This window comes from Heteronotia binoei, chromosome 8, assembly GCF_032191835.1.
Source record: "Heteronotia binoei isolate CCM8104 ecotype False Entrance Well chromosome 8, APGP_CSIRO_Hbin_v1, whole genome shotgun sequence".
NCBI classification, from domain to species: domain Eukaryota; kingdom Metazoa; phylum Chordata; class Lepidosauria; order Squamata; family Gekkonidae; genus Heteronotia; species Heteronotia binoei.
This window is the reverse complement of record NC_083230.1, coordinates 37,539,860-37,560,511: the sequence shown is the minus strand read 5'-3', so window position 1 is coordinate 37,560,511 and position 20,652 is coordinate 37,539,860. Positions and strand designations below refer to the sequence as shown.

Here is a 20,652-nt window from a genome sequence, read left to right as displayed (position 1 = left end):
TCTGGAGTGTGAAGTCAAATGGGGCTTCGGAAGCATCTCTAACAACAAAGTGAGCAGAGATGACGGTATCCCAATTGAGCTTTTCAAAGTCCTAAAAGATGATGCTGTTAAAGTTATGCACACATTGGTCATTTTCGCACTCACCTTCCGCCGGCGCGACCCCCCTCTTCACCACGCAGGATCTGCGCGGATTTCGCACTAAATGCTGCGGAGCAGCCAGAAAAGCCGGAAGCTCCCGGAGCAAAAGCTGCTCAAACTGAAACCGCCAAAAAGCAGTTTGGCGTTTGCGTGGGGAGAGGATCGCCGTCTTCAAGTCCTTGAAGGGCTGTCCTAGAGACGATGGGGTGGGATTGTTTTCTGTGGCTTCGGAAGGCAGGACCAGAACCAGTGGGTTGAAATTATTTATGGTGACCCCATAGGTTTTTTGAGCCACATGGTGCAGAGTTGTAAACTGCACTACTACAGTCCAAGCTCTGCTCAGGACCTGAGTTCGATCCCAGCAGAAGCTGGTTTCAGGTAGCTGGCTCAAGGTTGACTCAGCCTTCCAAGGTCGGTAAAATGAGTACTCCGCTTGCTGGGGGTAAAGTGTAGATGACTGGGGAAGGCAATGGCAAACTACCCCATAAAAAAAAAGTCTGTCATGAAAACATCATGATGCAATGTCACCCCAGAGTCAGAAATGACTGGTGCTTGCACAGGGGACTATCTTTACATAGGGTTTTCAAGGCAAGAGATGTTCAGAGGTGACTTGCCATTGCTTGCCTCTAAATAGTATCCTTGGACTTTTTGGTGGTCTTCCAGCCAAATACTAACTAGGCTAAACCTGCTTAGTTTCTAAAATAGTGTCGGCAGCCTCCAGGTGGGGCCTGGAGATCTCCCATAATTTCATCTGAATCCCAACCGCTGAAGAAAATGGCTGCTTTAGAGGATGGACTCTATGACATTATACCCTGCTGAAGTCCCTCCTCTTCCTAAACGACACCTTCCTCAGGCTCCACCCTCAAAATCTCCAAACATTTCCCAACCTGGAGATGGCAACCCTATTCTGAGATCTGATGAAATTGGGCTAGCCTGGGTTAGAACGATTCCCCTCCCCAATCACAAGAAAATCATTTAATTACATTTTAAACACTACTCAAGAAATCTGTTTTTATTATTATGGTATTGGTGGGATGTCTTTTACTGGGCCTTTTCTAAATGCAACTTTAGTACTGCAGGCATTAAGCATGTTATGTGACAAGTTAAAAGATATATAATAGAACTTCTGGCAAGATGGCCCCCTGCAGGAGCCTCATTAGGCTCCGAGACCTTGGGGTGTTTGATAAATGCAGGTGAGAGGAAAAAATTACTTTACCCCTTGTTAGAGGCCATCAATAAGGGATTCATATCAGAGCTGGTCTTCCAGGCTCATGTTGGATCAGATTTCCATCGAGAATGTGAGTTAACTGATGGCCATGTCCTGAGTACTGGCAAGGAGGGTCTGCTGATAATCTGTTGGTTTTTTTCCTTTCTCCTCCCCCCCCACCCCGCACCACTTTCTAACATATCTACCAAAATTATAAGATTAGACACATAGCTATAGAGAGAAATATTGAGAGTCATGGGCTGTACAAACCAAGTAGATTATACAGTGGGAATAATTAGGTGTTGATATAAAGAAAACAGAGGAGCTTTCAAAAAATTTTAATATATAAAAGAGGAGGGCGTTTTTGGCAGGAAATAAGATAAGCTATATGAACATAAAGGCTTATAAACTAATGAATGATGTAGAGAAAATGATACTTTTTCGGCCTCATGGCTATAGTTCATCCATAGTGAACTTGATTGGCAATAGGTTAAGGATAGCCAATGGGAGCACATCACATGCTGCATAATTAATTTACTTAATAAAGTATTATAAGAGGTGACATCCAGTGGATTAGACAGATTCATGCAGGTGGACAGGTCCATCAATGATCATTAGCTATGATGGCTAAATAGAACCTTTATGTTCAGAGGTACTATATGTTTAAATTAGGAGTAAGGCCTGTTGTGAAGAAAAATACAACAGGCTCTAGAAGGAGGCTCTGAACGAGTGCCTACCACCTTTGCTGTCTTCCCACCCACCCAAGTGAAGGCATTGAATACCCCCCACAGCTCAAGGGGAGTTAATGTCTGCCATCTAGAGAATAGTTGTAAATCTGAGTGATCTCCAGGGCCTCCCCAGAAGGAAATGGCATTGTACCTGTCTGATGTCCTATTCCTTCTCAAACCTCACCCTCTCCAGGCCCCACCCCTAACTGGGAGTTGGCAACCCTACCTCCTTTATCTGCCCCTCTGACTTTAGTTTTCCATTGCCTCCCCCCCCTGCAGCTTCTACATAGGAAAATGACAGTCTTTCTTCACAGTGTGTGGGGGGGGGGCAAAGCAGTTTGCATCATTCTCCTCTCCCCCCATGTGAGCTGAACAACAACCCTGTGAGGCAGGTTAGGCTGGAAGTCTTTGCTTGATCCAAAATCACCCAGTCAGCTTCCACAGCAAGAACCTGGGTCTGGCAAAACCCACTCTGAAGCCCTAACTCGTATGTCCTCCTCAAATTTCACCACAGAATCTTCAGGAATTTCCCACCAACCTGGAAAGGTACCACTAAAGGCCTCTGGGTGAGTGCTCCCACCCCCAGCCTGGCTTCTCACCCACCCAAATGAAGGCATTCACCCTCCCCGCCACCTCATGGGGAGCTGATCTCTGCCATGTATCTGGAGAGCAGCTGTAATTCTGAGAGATCTCCAGCCCTCACCTGGAAATTGGCAACATTTGTTCCCCATGAGGAAAGGCCTTTCCTTCAGAGGCCTGTAGAGATTCCTTAGGAATTTCCCCCCAACCTGGAAAGGTACCACTAAAGGCCTCTGGGCAAATGCCCCCCCCCCAGCCTGGCTGCCTTCTCACTCACCCCAGTGAAGACAATCACTCCCCCCCACCTCAAGGGGAGCTCATCTCTGCTATCTAGAATTTCCTGACCTGTAGCTGGCAACCCTGCAGCCTCTATGGAAAAGGACAGTCTTTCTTCACAGTGTGTGTGTGTGGTGGTGGAGGGGGAACCAAAGCAGCTAACATCATTCTCCTCATTTCTCTCCCCTCTTTGATCTGAACAACGTTGTGAAGGCTTCCCTATCTCCTTCTCAGACAACCATCTTGGGATGAGGCTGAGGAGAGGAGGGAGTGAAAGACAGTAAAGGTGGGACAGCTATGCCTTTTGAGGCGGCGCCAGGCTCCATGGCCTTCTGAGGCTGTTTATGTTGGGAGGCCGTCTGTGTGGACAGTTGATAGGGCCTTTTGTGTGACCGCAGGAGCTCTGCAGCTCTTTCTGAAGCTGGTTGACAGAGAAGAGCTAAGAGATGTGGCTGTCTCTGAGGTAAGACTGCTTCTAGCATGAGTAGGGCCTGAGTAGGTGGGGCAGGGAAGTCAGTCAGTGGGATGCCAGAGACACTAACTGACATGTAATGGGGCAATCGTTTGTTCTCAAATATTAGTGAATGGCCTTCCTCGGTTTGGCCATGGTGATAAGAGAATTATTACTATAGACTAGAAGTAAGGCCCGTTATGGAAAAAAGAAGGAAGCTCTGGGCAAGTGCCTGCCACCCTTGCTGTCTTCCCACCCACTCAAGTGAAGGCATTAACTTCCCCCAACTTCAAGGGGAGCTTATATCTGTTATCTAGAGAGCAGCTGTAAATCTGAGTGATCTCCAGCGGTTTCCTAGGAGGAAATGGCATTGTACCTCAAACCCCACCCCTTAAATATCCAGGAATTCCCTAGCCTGGAGTTGGCAACCTATCTCCTTTCTCTTATCTGTCCCTCTGACTTCAGCTTTCCATCTCATTCCCCCTCCCTGCAGCTTCTACATAGGCTGTCTTTCTCCACAGTGGGGGGTGGGGGTGGGGAACCAAAGCAGCTTACATAATTCTCTTCTGCCCCCTTTGATCTGAACAACAACCCTGTAAGACAGGTTAGGCTGGAAGTCTGTGACTGGTCTGAAATCAGTCAGTCAGTTTCCACAGCAAGGACCTGGGTCCGGCAGACCCCACTCTGAAGCCCTAACTTCTATAGCCTCCTCAAAGTAGGGTTCCCAAGTCCAACCCCCAAAATATCTGGGGACTTTGGGGGTGGAGCCAGGAGACTTTGAGGGTAGAGCCAGGAGACAATGGGGTGGAGCTAGGGGGAGGGGGGAAACGGCGAGCCGCCCCTGTGCAGCTGACGCCTCTTCTCTGCTCGCCGTGGCTGCTCCTCTGAGATGGGCTCAGCCTGAGCCCATCTCGGAGGAGCAGCCACGGTGAGCGGAGAAGAGGCCGCCGCGCCGCTGCCGCCTCGCCTGCTCCACCTCTGGGGTGGAAGCGGAGGGGGGGTGGAGCCAGGGGCGTGGTGAGCCACGAGTCCGGGTCCTAGAAGGGCCCGGATTCGCAGCTCGCCATGCTCCTGGCCTGCCTTGCCCTCCCCTGCGCTGCTGCCGCCTCTTGGCTGCTCCTCTGAGATGGGCTCAGCCTGGGCTCATCTCGGAGGAGCAGCTGCGGTGGGAGGGGAGGGGGCAGCAGCGGCGCGGCGGCCTCGCCGGCTCCGGGATGCAGCGGCTGGCCATGCTCCCCGGCGCCGTTTCCACCCCCTCCCCCCGCTTCCGTTTTTGGGGGGGAGCGGGGGAAGAGGGTGGAAATCCTGGGGTCCCCCGCCAGGGCGGGAGGGTTGGGAAGCCTACCTCAAAGTCCACCACAGAATTTCCAGGAATTTCTCACCAACCTGGAACTGGCAGCCGTAGTCAGCACTGGGCACATGAGTTCTGCCTCAGAGGCCTGTAGTGAAACCTTTCAGACCAACAGTCTATCTCTGACAGACTGTTTAATAGGGAGAAGTCGTCAGCCATTACATCAGCTTACATCATTCTTTTCTCCACTCCTCTTCCTCCTTTGATCTGAACAACAACAACAAGGAGGGGTTGTTGACAGGTTAGGCTGGTTCAAAATCACCCAGTCAAGCTTCTACAGCCATCACCTGAAGATTGGCAACAGTGGTTCCCCAAAAGAAAAGGCCTCCCTCAGGAATTTCTGACCAACGTGGAAAGGTAGCACTAAAGGCCTCTGTGCGAGTGCTCCCCCCAGCCTTGTGTCTTCCCATCCACACAAGTGAAGGCATTCACTCACCCCCTCTCAAAGGGAGCTGATCTCTGCCATCTGGAGAGCAGTTGTAACTGAGTGATCTCCAGCCCTCACTTGGAGATTGGCAACAATGGTTCCCCATAAGGAAAGGCCTCTCCCTCCGAGTCCATTCTGTCATATGAGCCCACTGCAGCCTAACTTGAATAGAAAGAGTAAAAAGTATTGGCAGGTTGAAAGGGCCCCTCCCTGCTATGAATGAACATTCCTTTTGCCTGCTGAAGAGAAGGGACTCTACTGTTTTCTCATGAGCACAGGCCCATAGTGAGGGGGGTGGGTTGGGGGGCCAGGCACCACAAATCTTTCCCCTGTTGTACACCCTCGTACCTCCTTGCCTGCTCTCAGAGAGACTGGCCCTGGACTTCCTACAACCAGGTCCTGAGGAGAAGCAGTACTGATCAGGAAGCCCCCTGTCAGCAGAGAACTGTCTCCCTTGAAGGCCAGTGGGCTTATGCTGGAATTATTGCCTGATAGGGCTGGCGGTGGGCGGGAAGAGCAGAATCAGCCAATGGCATGACAGAGACAGTGTAAGCCAATTCTGTGCAAGCCACATCTAACTAATGAAAATCCTCAGAATTGCCATCACGGTTGGGCTTTTATTTATATAACTGATTCCAGTTGTTGGGGGCAATTGTGTGGTTCTCGCCTTTATTCCTGGTTGGTGGGATTCCCAGTAGCATCTGGTTGGTCAGTGCATATAACAGGATGTTGGACTGGACAGACTGTTGATTTGATCCACCAGGCCTCCTTGTGTTCTTATGAAAGCTACAATGCATGTAGTTACCTTATCTGCATCTCTACAGAGGAATTAAAAATATAATTCTGTAATTCCATTGCTTCCTTTGCATATTTAAGTATGCTTCTGAATTATTAAACTGTGCAGGAAGAAAGCAAATTGCTTTTTTCCAGTGTTGAGAGGAATGCATTCTGTATATGGTCAGAAGTACTTTTCTTCAACAACTCAGCCTGTGCTGAACACAAACTCATGAACTAAGCCCTAGAGAAATCTTGGCACAAAAAAAAAAATTCTCCAAGTAACTAGCTGTGAAAGTCAATAGCAACAGAGGGAGATTCTAGAGGGTAGCCACATTAGTCTCGTGGCAAAACCAAAACAGAATTTTATGCCACCATATTTTTTTAAAAAAAATCACTATTGGAAAATACAATTGACTTTTCACATGTTTCCAATTTTCCTTCCCCATTAAGCATCTTTACATTGTTGTGAACTTTTTGTTTTTTTGTTAAGTAGAAATATTTCAAAGAATTGTTTCAGCTGAGTCCTTTTTCAGTGAGACATGTCTCCCTTCATTCAATGGGGCTTATTCCCAGGTAATTCGTGTCTCACCTGTATTTAATTTATAGTGCTCTTCAGTATTCTAGCTTTGTCCCTTTTCCGGGGAGTCTTTCTGATTCTACGTGCTTTGTGTGCATGTGCACCTTGTCCTTTTGCAATCTGCATCGTTTAAATTAAAAGTAAAATCTATTCTTTAATAATTCTTCCCCTTTCCCTTTACTGTTTCTTGCTAATGAATAATTATTTTTCTGCTCATGGCATCAGGAAGCCAAGCGATTTGATTTGTTATGGAATCTTTGTCCCGGGGCCCATGGTGGCTCTCAGCAGCCCTGCTCCAAAACACACACATAACTACATAGTATTTTTTCTGGTCTTTACAGAACTGTAACAGATAATTCTGCATATGTTTTTTCAACAGGATATACACCCATTAAGGTCACTATAAACACATATCATATTGTTTTTAAAATATCTATCAGGAAGGTTTCTTTTGAAGGCCAGTCAATGCAAACAAATGTGATTCCTGGATTGTACTGTATTGAGACTTTTAGCCAGCCGGTTACTGTAAGCCATTTTGACTTTAGCCTACACTGGAAGCCTTAAAAATCTTAGCTGTATGTACATTGCTACAGAAATCAAAGTCCACAAAGCTCCAATGGCATTATCCCAGTAGGACTGCTAGGGAAACAGATCATTTTTTCCCTTATTGATTCAGCTCAGCTACTGTATTGCCCCTCCCCGTGATGCAGTCATCAACAGCAAGCAAACTGAACAAAAATGCATATTTTGGAAAGAAACAAGCCGCCCGTCACAACACAGCTATTACAAGGGAGACTAATACATAAGTAATTTTTAGAAATTCTCTCAATTCTATACATTGAAAAAACAATAGCTACCTTTAAAAGCCCGATACAGAGATCTGATGAGAATGAATATTACAAATGCTGCATCACCATAAGCCTGTCTCAGCACATTCTAGTTTCCCACATTGCTATATTCAAGAGGTAAAGAATCATTCTTTTATTTACCTTAGATGCAGAGTTCCCTTTGGTCATTTTGTCCATAATAAGTATTTCAAGTGTATGCTTTCAAACACACATGTAAGGTTGCACTAATAAACTTCATAGATCCTCTCCTGCGGCAGAAAGCGAATCAAAAGAGAGAGAGGGAGAGAGAGAAGACTTCAAGCTGTGACCTCAAAGCAAAGCACACCCATAAGCATCCCTCAGTCATCCTTCTGTAGAAAACAGGCTAGACAGCAGAGAAACTGGCTTTCTAGTTGGCTGCAACACTTTCAAATCAAGCATTCTGTGCACTGTAAGCTCAGAGATTTATATCACCTTAAAAAGGCCATCCCACTCAGCTCTGCCCCATGTGCCTGGCGATATGACTGCAGTCACTTTGTGCAAAAGATCATCCAAGTCATCTTGAGATCCTTGTCACTCAGCTCAAAGACTACAACGAACACAACATGCATAATACACACACTTAAAATCTCCAGAGCACTTCCTGCAGCCAGCGTTGCAGCCAGTAATGGGAATATATTGATCAGCTCACTAAAATAATCAAGATGAAGCACTGACTCACTGCAGCAAACAGTTGTTCCAACCCATACCAGATGCAGATCCAAGTTTCTGTTTCTACAGCATTGAAATGCAAATCCAACATGCAAACGTTAAGATTTCTATATTTCAATCTACTTAATCTGGGCTGTTCATCTCAGCCTTTTGGGATAAAAGAAAGTGCTGCATCACTTTCTCCTCTTCATTTATTCCAAGTACATATTATCTGCACTGTCTGGTTAATCTCTCCAAATTCCACAAGATGACAGCACAATTGCTTCACTGCACAGTAGCTGACTTTATAGTAGCCAAGGTTCTGTTTTGCTTTTTGCTTGTTCATTTCAGGAATGCTACCAACATAAATATACATAGATTGGGACCTTGTGACAAACCAGTCAACTGATAGAACAATTTGCAAATCTCATCCCACCCACCCCCAGTCCCAAAATCTCCCCTTTCAGGATTCTGTTACAGGGGTTTGAGAAGGCTAATTTCTCTTCCACCATCACCTTTTCCCATTAACAATTTGCTGCTCTTATTATTCTGTCTTTTGAGCATTTTCAGTCCTCCAGATTGGATTTTCCATCTTCTTTTTCTTCTGCTTAATCTTCCCTCAATCGGTAGAAATCCCTACCACATCTAAAGGTAGCAGTTTTGTACAAATTTTCACAGGGGCCAGTTAGTTTTCTATTAGATATAGCGCAGGAGTATCAGAAAAACATCTATTTCTACTTCATTGACTACGCTAAAGCCTTTGATTGTGTGGATCACAACAAACTGTGGCAAGTTCTTAAAGAGATGGGAGTACTAGCCCACCTCACATGTCTCCTGAAAAACCTCTCAAGAAGCAACTGTCAGAACAGGATATGGGACAACTGATTGGTTCAGAAAAGGAAGAGGAGTTCAACAAGGATGTATATTGTCACCCTGCTTATTTAATTTATTATTTAATTAATTATTTAGAGTACATCATGCGGAATGCTGGCCTGGATGCAGCACAAACCAGAATTAAGATTGCCGGGAAAAACATCAACAACCTCAGATATGCAGATGACACCACTAATGGCAGAAAGTGAGCAGGACCTAAAGAACCTCTTGTTGAAGGTAAAAGAGGAGAGCACAAAAGTAGGTTTGAAAATCAACATCAAAAAAACTAAGATCATGGTATCTGGCCCCATCACTCCTTGGCAAACAGAAGGGGAAGACATGGAAGTCATGACAGACTTCACATTTCTGGGATCTAAGATCACTGCAGGTGGTGACTGTAGCCATGAAATTAAAAGACGTTTGCTCCTTGAAAGGACAGCTATGGCAAACCTAGGGAGTATAATAAAAAGTAGAGATATCACCCTGCCAACAAAAGTCCATATAGTCAAAGCGATGGTATTCCCAGTAGTAATGTATGGCTGTGAGAGTTGGACCAAAAGGAAGGCTGAAGAATAGATGCTTTTGAGTTGTGGTGCTGGGGAAGACTCTTGAGCGTCCCTTTGACTGCAAGATCAAATCAGTCAGTCCTAAGGGAAATCAACCCTGGCTGTTCTCTGGAAGGTCAGATGCTGAAGCTGAAGCTCAAATACTTTGGCCACCAAATGAGAAGGGAGCACTTACTGGAGAATATCCTGATGCTGGGAAAGACAAAAGGCAAAAGAAGGGGATGACAAAAGATGAGATGGCTGGATATAACTAACATGAATCTGAGCAGACTTCAGAGGATGGTGGAAGACAGGAGGGCCTGGCGTGACTTTGTCCATGGGGTCACAAAGAGTCAGACTCAACTGTGTGACTGAACAACAACAAACTACCGTAAATACCAGGGCTTTTTTTGTAGCAGGAACTCCTTCGCATATTAGGGAACACGCCACTAATGTAGCCAATCCTCCAAGAGCTTAATGGGCTCTTAGTACAGGGCCTACTATAAGCTCCTGGAGGATTGGTTACATCAGGGGTGTGTGGCCTGCAAAGGAGTTCCTGCTACAACGCCCCCCCCCCGCTAAATACATATAATACATATCCAGCTATGCAACCTCAAAATCTTAAAAACAGTTCAGGTTCTGGAAAAGGAGAAGGTGATTTCTACCAATCCTCCCCTCCCCCTACAGAAATCCCCCCCCCCATGTAGACTGTGAGGCAAGAAAGTCTGTGGATGGCTGGATACATAAAAGTGAGATTACAAACATGCAGATCTTGATATCCATCTAGCTTCCAATAAATCCCACATCTTCCAGACAAAGCTATTTTACTGGACAAAATCCCTTTGAAACAGAAAAAAATGTAAGGTCATCATTCTCATATGTAGTCATTAGGAACAGGATTATAACTGGGGACTGGAATGTCAAGGAACATCCTCTCCCATATGTACCTTCTCATTCATGCCAGTCAACTTCAGAGGTACTGCCCTGTCATCTAAGACTAAAATGGGTGGTAACCCTGGGCCTTCTTGGCTATGGCACCAAAACTCCCTCCCCAGAGAGATTTGTCTTTCTCCCTCTATTGCTGTCCTCTATCTGTGGCTGAACACTTTTTGATTCATTGGCAAACCACCAATAACTGATATGGGCCCTCCTCCACCGTTCTGTTGTTGTGTGTTTTTGTACTGAATTACTTGTATTGAATGCTTTTTAAAATGCTGTTTTAATGTTAATATGTTTTTTAAGGTTTCTATGCTGCCTTGGGAACCCTGTTTGGGTAAAAAGATGCATTAAAATGTTTTAAATAAAAATAAATTAACTAAAATGTTAATTTATTCTAGTACAACTTCTGCAAGGAAAGTTGATTAGTCTGGAACACATCACAAGGCTGATTCATCCCATCACAGACTCCAGACACTTATTTAGAGTCTCCATTGCCTCCCCTAGAGGAATGAGAGAAACAGAGTTGGATTTTGTTTCATATTAATAATAATGTCTCACCAAAGAATTTGAAGCACTGTACCAATAAAAGGCAAAAAAGTATTTTGTTGATAACTTCAAAAAATGTTTGATTTCAGAAGTAAGCTGCGAAAAAAGCCTTGTTACTAAGTGGAATTGTGACCTGGGAAATATGAGTCCAGATGTACAACAGTATGTATTTTTTAAAAAATTGACTTTCTTAGTCAGTTTATGATTTAGAAAAAATGCTAAAAATGACAGAGTGGCATTTGTTCCCTTTTTATGCTGCTGAAACTTATAAAATAACCCCCCACCACCACCACCACAACCTCTGGTTAAATGCAGTGCCTCTTCATCTACCTCTGGTGTCTGTTGTACAAATTAACTAAAACGTTAATTTATTCTAGTACAACTTCTGCAAAGAAAGTTGATTAGTCTGGAACACATCACAAGGCTGATTCATCCCATCACAGACTCCAGACACTTATTTAGAGTCTCCACTGCTATAACTTCACTGAATATTTATAAGGAATCAGTAGCTGATTATGATTTTCCATACATTTTCAAATCATCCACATACAATAATTGTGAAATCTTGGGGCCTGTCATTGAAAGCTGGTATCCTAGGTGAGTAGAGATGGGCATAGAACAGGAAAATGGTAGTTCGTGCTGGTTCATGGTTTGTTTGATTGTCTGAACCAATGCTTTGTTTCATGATTTATATGGTTGCCTGAACTGGTTTGTCATTCATTGGTTCGGGAGGTGTAAAGCTCACCAGGAAACTTCAATAGGCTTTCCTCCACCCACCCTCCATGTTTGGCAAAGACTGGATTTGGAATGTCTGAGTTACAGCCCCTCAAAGCAGGTGCCCCCAGGAAAGCTCAGCTTCAGCTCTCATGACAACTAACTCGTCTCTCTTCATGCAGCACAGTGGAGGCAGGCTGTCTACTTCCAGAGAGCAAAATAGGAGCTCTGTGATTGACTCCCAGAGCTGCCAATCGAGTTATGGACAACTGCTATGGGTGTTTCTGTGGCTCCCAGAAGTCCACCCCCAGGATTGCCTAGGAATTGATTGAATCAACGGCATGCTTATCTGGGAAAATGAACTGAAAAATGAACCAAATAAACCACCAAGGAAAAAAGGGGATCACTTTTCCAGTTTGGGCATATTGCAAGCAAATAAACTGGTTAAAAACAAACCACAAATTGGCCCGATTCATACACAAATCATGATCTGTGGATCAGTTTGTGCCCATTCCTAATGGTGAGTGGTATTAGGACAATGACAAAGACCAGCCATGATAGTGAGTCTTCTTGGAAAATTCCTCATTTGATATTAACTGTTCCAATTTATTCCCCAATCATTATCAGCTTGATGTTCCTCCATCATCATCATCATCATCATCATCATCATCATCATCATCATCATCATCATCATCCCTATTTTAAAAATACCCAAGGTAGCTCACAACAGGGTAAATAATTGCAATAAAGGGAACATCGCTATAATAAAAACACAATAAATCAAATACAGATTAGAAAACCAAACATCATCAATAAAACAACATAAAAAGAAGCAGCAATTGATACTACACAGAGGAATCATAAGGAAAGGGGGGAAATGTATTTAATTTCAAAGGCCCAGTAGAATAAGCAGGGGTTTTCCCCCAAGCAAACCCAAAAGGTTAAAGGGAAGGGAGACTGGATATCAGGAAACTAGAGTCAAGTTTCATGGACTGGCAGATAAAGCAGGGGAAAAAACTCTGTCCCAAGTGCCCCATAATCTCACTTCTAACAAAGAACACCACCTGCTTTTCTCAGAAACATTGTGACTTTAGCAGTACCTGCACAAATCCTTTTATTCTGCTTTATTTCCTGTTTGCATGCTTGGACCATTGTGATAGTCAGTAGACTATTTTTTCTATACTTTTTAATGAAATGCTATTAACTACCTTCAGTGTAAATAGTAAATATAATATTTTAGTTAATAAATAGTAACATAGAAAATATTCTTCTGTTTGTGTATTAAACTGTGTTATCAACCATATCCATAACTTGCATTTGAGCCCATTATGATATTAGTAGCTAATAGGCTAGCCCTCTCTTTCTGCCCTATTTGTGCATTTAGACCATTGTGTCTGCTAGCCATTCCTGTTAAGTATGAAGAATAATGGCTCTATGTGAACATGCCCATTGATGGATGATATCTGGCAGGTGAGTTGCCCACACTGAGTAGTAAGGTTGCCAAGGCTTTTCATCACTCCAGCGGGGAAGGGGGGGGTGATGTTCTGGGGGTGGGCAGGATGCACTGACATCACCACATTGGGCAAAACTCTATATGGTAAATTCACTCTGTTTTGGGGCAAAACTTTATGGTAAATTCACCCTCAAACCATAGAGTTTTGTCCAAAACCCAAATAATCCCCACATGATGACCTAATGTAATGACATCACTTCTGCATGGTGCCCTTGCATCAGGGACATTGCCGCGGGCAGGGTTTCCCTGCCAGCCAGCTGGTCTGTAGTGGGGAGAAGCCCCCAAAACTAAGGGATCTCCCGCTCAAACCTGGGGACTGGCAACCCTACTGAGTAGCCTTCCCAAAATACTTCCACAAGAAATCAGAGTTGTAGGGTATCATAAGCCCCAAAACTGTGATCCTCATAAAATCAAGCTGGTTTGTTCCTAGAAGAATTTACCTGGTAATAGATATGATCTGGCCATGTTTCAAAAAACTGTGATAAAGAGTGGCTGAGTTTAAAAGCCATGAGTACAAGCTCATAATCATTTCAATGAAAAAAAAAATGTTAGTAAAGTTGTCAAAATGCATTAACCACATTCCATCATCGGTACAGGAAAACTGACACTACTTTGATAAAGGAAGTTTCTTAGCCAGTGCTAAGAATTGTATTTCCACATCAGTATCATTAGGAAGAAATGTATAATCCATTTTAAACAAGAGAATCACATGGATAAGATATGTTAACCAAACTGACACATGGCAATTGAAAAGACTTAAAATGTGTAAATGCAACACCCAAAAATAGTCATTACTTTTGCTTCCACAATCCCACCCTAAGACTATTTGTGTCTTTATACACAACACACACAGATTGTAATTTTTTTTATGATTAATTTTTTTTTAAAAAAAAGTGGGGTACAAAAGGGGGAGTCGGAGAATAAATTCTTCAAATATTATCAATAGTTAAATAAGCTGTTTTAGTAAAAAATATGTATTTCATATGTGAGAACAGATGGTTGCAATTTTTCTTAAAGAAAAGAAAAAAGATTTTGTATATGTCTCAAAACCCACAAGTTTCTAATGCTTCAAGGTTAAAAAAAAAGAGAATTCCTTTTATGTTAAATGTTCTTGGACAGCCTGCTGTCATTAAAAAAGTAGATAAAAGTTATGGAATACTGAAAAATATATACAAGTTGTGTGAATAGATTTTAATAATTCTGCAGGATCTCATTTCCAACCACAGCCCTATGTACTCTCCCATAAATACATGGAACAGCTACACAATTTTCTTTTTTGATTTTTGGCAACACCATAGGGTTTTCAAGGTAAGAGATGTTCAGAGATGGTTGCGCACTGCTTGCCTCCATGTCACAACCCTGATATTCCTTGGTGACCACCATCCAAATACTAGCCAGGGCTGATCCTGGTTAACTTCTGAAATCTGATGCAATCGGGCTGACCTGGGCTACCCAGTTCAGGAATTCTACAAATCTTTGTTGTGTTCAGTCGCACAGTCAAGTCCGACTCTTTGTGACCCCATGGACCAAGTCACGCCAGGCCCTCTTGTCTTCCACCATCCTCCAAAGTCTGTTCAAATTTGTGTTAGTTACATCAGTAATGCTGTCCAGCTATCTCATCTTTTGCCATCCCCTTCTTCTTTTGCCTTTTATCTTTCCCAGCATCAGGATATTCTCCAGTGAGTGCTCCCTTCTCATTTGGTGGCCAAAGTATTTGAGCTTCAGCTTCAGCATCTGACCTTCCAGGGAACAGTCTGGGTTGATTTCCCTTAGGATTGACTGATTTGATCTTCTTGCAGTCCAAGGGACTCTCAAGAGTCTTCTCCAGCACCACAGCTCAAAACCATCTATTCTTCTGAGCGCAGCCTTCCTTTTGGTCCAACTCTCACAGCCATACATTACTACTGGGAATACCATCACTTTGACTATATGGACTTTTGTTGGCAGGGTGATATCTCTACTTTTTATTATACTGCCTAGGTTTGCCACAGCTGTCCTCCCAAGGAGCAAACATCTTTTAATTTCATGGCTACAGTCACCATCTGCAGTGATCTTAGATCCCAGAAATATGAAGTCTGTCACGACTTCCATGTCTTCCCCTTCTATTTGCCAAGGAGTGATGGCTCTGATCTTAGTTTTTTTTGATCTGGACTTTCTACAAATCTAGACGTTACTATTTCCCTTCTATATTAAAGTTCTATGTTTGCATCAAAACAACCTCTCCTTTTGAAGGGCTAGACAGAAGTCCTTGCAAACATCAGGACTATTTCATGTATAAATAAGAACTCACACCAATAGCAGCATTTGAGATATGTGTACTTTTAAAAAAGAGGTTATAATCCGTGTCACATGATTAAGGGCAAAGGAAGTCAATATTGTACTTTGAGCTGGAATGTTGTCAGTTTACAGACACAGAAGCCAATCACTGAGTTGTTCCATGATGTCAACCTTCATCCTTGTCAGTGAGATCTGTGCGACCAGTCTAAAACTCTGCTAGCAGCAAATTAGATCCCATTGTAATCAATAGCCAAGCAACTGTATATATAACCAGAATAAGGATTTTACATATATACTAGCATTTAACTTTCTTTAATCTCCAATCAGACTTTTCCCTGCAGCCACTGTGGCCGGACCTGCCTGTCCCGCATTGGTCTTGTCAGCCACCAGCGAGCCTGCAGCAGACGTGGACTATTGCACCCTTCTTAAATCTTCGTTCGCGAAGCCAAGCCGAGAGAGAGAGAGAGCATTTAACTTTCTAGACTTAAGAAATATGCAACCTAAGCTATTTATTTAGAACCCAAAGAGCTGCTTTTGCAATGCAGAACATGTTGAAACACCATATGAAACTATTTGAAAAGAAATACAAAGTATTCATAGGAATTATTTTCAGAATCTAAATATCCAAAGCTTCACCATCATCATAGACAATAATTCCATAATGGTGGTGGCCAAATAGAGTGCTCTCATTGGCTGATGGGTGCACTCAACAAACCATTGGCCCATTATGTGTCAGTTACTGCCTCTGGGTGACCATTGGCTGACTTCCCTGTCCCCTGACTACTGCAGGCCTGGGAACACTGAACAAACTGCTAAAACAGTCTTGCCTCAGAGACAGACACATCTCCAATGCTTCCTCTCCAATGTGTCCTCTCCATCAACTAGCCTCAGAAAGGGCTACTGCTCTAATGTGGTCTCACAAAACATTTCCTCAGAGGCCATGGCAGCCACCTCTTTCCTGTCACCCCCTCCCTCCCTCAGCCTCGCCCAAGGACAGACAAGGATTGGGCCACTTTGGAAGCTGCTAGCCAGAGGTTCTTTCAGGACAACCAAAGTTGCACCTGTCAGTTAAAGGGAGAGCCCTCAGCTGAACATGATGCCACGGAGTTCACCCTCCAAAGCAGTTATTTTCTCCAGGAGTTCAGTTGTGATCCCAGGAGATCTTCAGGCTCCACCTGGAGTTTGGCTACCCTAGACCTGGCAGTACCCTCTGGGTGACTTGATGCCACTTGACTGGCATGTTTAACTAGGCCTGGCTGCTTACTTCTGTTCAGCAGCAGCCCCCCTATGACAGCCAGTGTGACTTAGCAGTTGCCAACTCCACGAGGGATGGAGCTTGGAGAGGGTAGGTTTGAGGAGGGGTGGAGCCTCAGAGAGGTACAATCCCATAGGTTCCACCCTCCGGATCAGCCATTTCCTCCTGGGGAACCACTATTGCGAATCTCCAGGTGAGGGCTGGCGATCTCTTGGAATTATAACTGCTTCCAGATGGTAGAGATCAGCTCCCCTTGAGGTGTGGTGGGGAGTGAATGCTTTCACTTGGGTGGGTGGGAAGACTGCAATGAGGGCACTCACCCAGAGCCTCTTTCTAGAGCCGGTTGTATTTTTCTTCACAACAGGCCTTATGCCTAGTTCAGATATAAAGCTAAGCCATGGTTTGCTGCAATGGGCACAAATACAGCTCTCCTGTGCTCTCCTTTATGCACCCTTCTCTGATTAAAAAGTTTCCTGGATTGCTTCGCATGGCATACGAAGCAATCCAGCAATTCAGCATATCAAACAAGTTCTAATAATCAAGGAACCTATATTTGTATGTCACAAATATTGTTTAAACTGATAATCTTTAAACACAGTCCACATAAGAAAGTGAGGAAGAGCCAGGGCTTTTTGTGAGCTGGCATCAGGGGTGTGGCCTAATATACAAATGAGTTCCTGCTGGGCTTTTTCTAAAAAAAAAAAAAAAGCCCTGGCCAGAGCAGCAAGAAACTCACATGAAAATAAGAAACAAGCCAAATTCGTGCCTGTAACCACAGCCCATGTCTTATAATGTCTAAATAATGTTTAAGTGAACACTTACTTACAGTAAAAATAAAATGAAAGAAAAACTACTGAGGTTTTACAAATGTGTGTGTCCAAAGTGCTTTCAAGTTTCAGCTAACTTATGGCGTTTTCAAAGCAAGAGACAAACAGATGTGATTAACACATGGAATTCTCTGCCACAGAAGGTGGTGGCAGCTACAAGCATAGACAGTTTCAAGAGGGGATTGGATAAACATATGGAGAAGAGGTCCATCAGTGGCTATTAGCCACTCTCTGTCTGGGGCAGTGATGCTCTGTATTCTTGGTGCTTGGGCGGGGGGCAGTGAGAGGACTTCTAGTGTCCTGGCCCCACAGATGGACCTCCTGATGGCACCTGGGTTTTTTGGCCACTATATGACACAGAGTGTTGAACTGGATGGGCCATTGGCCTGATCCAACTTGGCTTCTCTTATGTTCTTAATCTCCCGGAACTTCCTGACACTGAGTTGACAACCCTACATCACAATGAGACATCACTGTCATATGATTAGAAGAGTGTGTAATCCAAATATGGGTTCTTGTTTACCCCGGTCCAATAATGCACACAGGCAGAGGTCATTTTGTAGAAAAATAGGTGGTGGAGCTCATCCAGGGATTGTTATGCAGCTGCACATGCTATTCAATGGACAAGGAGGTGGAACTCTCAGAAGGAGGAGGTGGAACTCTCAGAAAGGTTGAGGAGCTATGCTCCTGTGGGCTCCCACTGAATCTAAGGCCTGCACACAGGCAAGGCTTCATTTAAAACAGCAGGAGCAAGCTTTATTCAGCAAAAACAGCCTAGCAGTTCATCCAGATTATTATGGATCAGCTTTTATAGTATGCAAGAACATATGAACATATGAAGCTGCCTTATACTGAATCAGACCCTTGGTCCATCAAAGTCAGTATTGTCTTCTCAGACTGGCAGCGGCTCTCCAGTGTCTCAAGCTGTGGTTTTCACACCTATTTGCCTGGACCCTTTTTTGGAGATGCCAGGGATTGAACCTGGGACCTTCTGCTTCCCAAGCAGATGCTCTACCACTGAGCCACTGTCCCTCCCCACCGTCCCTCCCCAAAAGAAACAATTCTTTTCAAGTATGCATATTACAGTGACGGGAGCATCACATATGCAGTTTCGCACTCTTGTTTTAGACCTTTTGCAAGCTCTCATTGTTCCCTTATCTACCCCGTCTGCTTTTGCCAGCAGATGTTACTGTGTCTACTGTGACCTTCAGGATGGCTACTACAGAACAATGGTTTCAGTTTTCCCAGTATGTTTCCATCTACAGAACATGCCTCCTAGCCTTCTTACATGCCAGCAGCAGCAGAGCTTTAGAATCAATGTTATTAATGTTAGCTGCAGCAGCTTTATAAATTTAGTGTTGCACATAAACTCCAAACAGACAGATCAGCTAGAAGCCACAGAGAAACAACAGCCATAGTGAAGAAAATAGATACATGCATGCGGGAACCATAATACAATTTACATCCCACTTTTCTCCAAATCATCAGTTTTGATCTTACTGGTGTCAAGGCCAGGATTATGGACCAAGAAGAAAGGCAGCAACAGGAGCACAAGGCTCAGCACCAAAAAGTGTGGCATAGTGTAGTTGAGTGAAGAATAAACCAAGGGTCAGAGCCTTGGAGGAAACTTTCAAAAGCATACAGATTGCACCAGATCTCCACCAATGTTCCCTCTAAACTGCAGAGTCTTATGAGCAAAAATTCTGCTTTGAGTAGCCTACTGGCATTAAAGTTGTGAGCTACTACATAAATTAGTGTGCTCTGGGGTCATCCTTCCTGAGCTAAGGGAAAAAAGTGTGAACTGGAGGCTAAAAATCTGTGAGCTAGCTCATGCTAACTCAACTTAGAGGGAACACTGGTCTCCACACACACACAATAGTATTTTGAAAACTGGCAACTCAAGAGTTCCATGACCAACCCGAGGATCCTGTCTGATGTGCTGGAAACAAATGTTCTAGGAAGCTCTACATAGCTGTCCATCACTCAGCTGTACCTGTTGTGTGAATACATTTTCTATTTCAAAGGCTATTACTACTAATAAAAGGCTATTACTACTAGTAAATAGTGCCAGGATCTTATAAAATATTTATAAATTTACACATTTTTTTCTCTAAAAGGCAATATGATTTTCAAAACCAGAATGTCTTATCAGCCCAAGGAAAGTATACATGCCTATTTATCCGGAGTGCTTAGATTCTTAGTCCAAAGGAATAAGAGGGAAGTTTGATCTTATGCTAAGATTAACCTATTTTTCTTATTTTATTTCTTTATTTCATTTACAGTCTGCTGCCTTTCTTCCCAATGTGGACCCAAAAATGGCTTATAGCATTCTCCTCTCCTCCATTTAATCCTTACAACAACGTGTGAGGTAGGTTAAGCAATGTGTGTGTGTGACAGGCCCAGTCGTCCACCAAGCTTCCATGGCAGAGTGGAGATTCTAACCTCGGTCCCCCAGATCCTAGGCCAACACTCTATTTCTTATGGCTGTTAAGCTGAGCTGTTGCAGTTTTTCTCTTAAAAGATGGCAAAACAATTACTAGTCCACTTGGAGATGTTCAGTCTTTTCCTAAGTAGGGGAGGAGTCCCATTGTGGAAAAGAGCCACTGTGCAAGCATATGTGGGTTTCAAAAAGTGACCCACAAGACAGACCTCAAAAATAATATCAATCATAACTATAAAATTGCAGTCAATCAATTTGGGTGTAGCAGCAACTGCAGGCTCTACTAAGTCACATTGATCTCCACTCCATTATCATCTAATTTGCCAATATACAGGCTGAGCAGAGAGAAGTATGCTAATACCCAGACAGGAGATCTTGAAAGAGCATCAGCCCTTGCAAAGAGTAGCTTCTTGTCAGCCAGCTTCAGAATCTCAACATTTCTTTCTCTGGTCACTTTGGCATGTACCTTCCCAAGCAGAACCCCAGCCTCAGCCCACATTCAGACAAATAACTATGACTTGCATTACTAGAAGAACTTAATGGCCTTTTAAGGAATACTCATAGCTAATGGCTAAAATAGTGTGCAGTTTAGTGCTGAATTTCACAAAGGTGATTTAGTAGGTGACAAAGTTGTCCACAATCAAAGTCACTGCCTAAACTAATAGTTCCACATGCCATTTTAAAACTCTAATAAA

The 20,652-nt window shown here is 43.7% G+C and overlaps 1 protein-coding gene across 1 annotated transcript in view; it reads right to left on the bottom strand.

Moving 5' to 3' along the window:
* Positions 1–7,767, bottom strand: part of CNTN1 (contactin 1) — a 158,879-nt gene extending 151,112 nt beyond the window's left edge. The window contains exon 1 of the mRNA XM_060244926.1: positions 7,501–7,767. The gene's annotated coding sequence lies outside the window, so the exon portion shown is untranslated. The remainder of the gene's footprint in view (positions 1–7,500) is intronic.
* Between the last annotated feature and the right edge of the window lie 12,885 nt (positions 7,768–20,652).